At 31.9% G+C, this 2,452-nt stretch overlaps 1 long non-coding RNA gene across 1 annotated transcript; it reads right to left on the reverse strand.

The window, feature by feature from the left end:
- On the reverse strand, positions 1,282–2,034 carry LOC18601560. The gene is made up of 2 exons (XR_001927425.1): positions 1,972–2,034; positions 1,282–1,529 (listed from the first exon to the last, which is right to left on the reverse strand). It is a non-coding gene; the product is annotated as an uncharacterized LOC18601560 (long non-coding RNA).

The following is a 2,452-nucleotide window of genomic DNA, read 5'->3' on the forward strand; positions in this document are numbered from 1 at the left end:
AAATGGTCATGGGGCCGGGTACTTCTAGTGAGATAATTAGGCCTAAATGATTTGAAGTTTGTTGTATTAATTTATATGAAGAAACAGGGGGCAATAGTTAGTTGTTCAAAGGCTTGTGCAAGAAATCCATTAATACAAAGTTTTTGAAAAAGTGACTGATAAAAGCATCTTTGGATCGTACTTCTTTGCAATTCAATTTCTGACAAGGCAACCTTTTTATGCATCAAATTTGAAACTTATTAAACCTTTCTGCATTAACGTAACCCTGTAGGCTGGAGGAATCCGGTTGATATCTTCCAAACCTAATCCATACCATTCATGGGCCAGCCTTAGCCACGAAGCTTTAGAGCAAATAGGATCCATCATCTATAGTCTATAATCAAATATTAATCTCCCATAGCTAATCCTTGGTATAACCACCCAAACACTTTACAAGCTAACTTAGCTGGCACCTTGACTGCCATTGGAAACTTCATTCTTGACATAACGAAAGAAAAATAAATACGTCAAAAGATCCATATTAGATATTAATTTTTATTAGTTTTTAATAGATGGAGAGATTCTTGTTATATTTATATGTTTGTAATTTTTTTTATGACTATTTCAATACTCTCCCTTACATCGTCGCAGGCCTATGGAGAGACTAATGAATAGAGACAATATCTAATACTATATTGAATTTTTAGAAAGGGTATTCGATCTAAAACCAATTGGTAATAAATAAAGAAGTTTTTGTTATATTTATATCTTTTAAAATAGTTCTAATTTAAAAAATGTGTATTTTTTTTTTATCACTTTATACTCTCCCTCACTTATAAAGACTACAGACATATTACATGATATAAATCAATTACGAATTGGACAACGCTTACTCAAATACCATGCTAAAGTTTTAGAACGGACATCCAAATAAGTGCAGAGGTCCTTGTTCCCACACCTATCAAACTAAGTATATTGTGAATATAAACATATACCAAGGATATCTTCACCCTATCTCTATTTGTTGGCCGCTCAATGAATTTGTGGCACTTAGACACGAGAAAGAATTAAAGTGATGATAAAAGAAATTAATTTCACATCTATTAAGAGTATCTTTGACATATAAATATAACAATGATCTCTTCATCTATTGTCATTTAATTTTAAATTAAATATTTTTTCGAAAAATTCAATATTTAAGTCTTATTTATACTATATTAATAAGTAATGTAACCTATCATTAAAAATTAATTAAAAGGATATTACTATCTACTATGGCCTTTGCTCCTGCAAACCGCCATGTAAATTTTTTGTTTTCATGAGATATTCATTGAAATCCATCAAGATTTGTCCGAGAAATGAATACTCTGATCTATGGTTCTATAAATGGATGCAGCAACAATTTATTGAAAAACAAAAAAACACATCGAAAAGCAATCAGAAGACAATTAAAGCCATAGCAGAAAGTCTCTAGACAAACTGAAGATTTGCAAGAAAAAGCTGCTACAGAAGATCTGCAGAAACATTGTTCCTGAATCCTGCATTCAAATCTGTCAAGATTAATTAATTGTCCGGGATGGCTGCTTATCAATGGTCACTTCAATTTCTTCTATTATTTGTGAATTAAATCAGCTTGCTGGCTCTCTCTATGTAATCAATAAATCAAGTGTTTTCACAAATGTGTCAAAAGCATTCATTCGTAAAGAAATTTAGTGAAACTTGAGGATTTACTAGTGTTGTTTTAACCAAATTTGTTACTGACACTCGACTTCATTATAGGTAAAGCATGTGAGGGGGCATTACTGACAGCAAAAACTTGGATTAAAGTTAAAGCTGCAAAGCGGATCCCTTTGTTCATTTCTGCACATTTAAGATTAGGCGAATCATGCATTGTTTCAACGGTCATGATGCCTTAGTACTAGTGCAATATTAATTCTAAGACAAGGATTAAATAAAAAGGAAAAACAGAATACAAGGAAGAAAAGAAATCACCAGATTTGGTTTTTGGCCATTATCAACTTCAGTTTCAGCCACCATTGTATAAGACAAGCTTTTGCAAACAAAGACTGGTGGCTAAATAGGTGAAGTATATGGCTTTTAGGGCATTATAGGGAAGAGTCACACCCATTTGGACCGTATCTTCGGTACGAAACATAAAATGTTCTGAGTGTGTGGTCAGCTACCAGGGTTGTTGGACGGCCCAGATTAGGAATGTTAAATTATCATATCAATGATGAATTTTGCCCTAAAACGTAGATTTATTATACAATGAATCCAAAATTAGGCATCTCCTATTCCATAAATCACGCCCAAATTTATTTTAAAATTATTTTAACTTTAATTATTTAGAATGGAATCACTAGTTTTACTTTAATTATTGTAGAGATTTTCCATATTTCGCCAAAACTGAAATTAGGGGTCATATCAAAACAATTATAAGCATCATAAATGTAGTATTTTGTGAAAATTCACC

The sequence above is a fragment of the Theobroma cacao genome, chromosome 4 (genome assembly GCF_000208745.1).
Source record: "Theobroma cacao cultivar B97-61/B2 chromosome 4, Criollo_cocoa_genome_V2, whole genome shotgun sequence".
In the NCBI taxonomy this organism is placed as follows: Eukaryota; Viridiplantae; Streptophyta; class Magnoliopsida; order Malvales; family Malvaceae; genus Theobroma; species Theobroma cacao.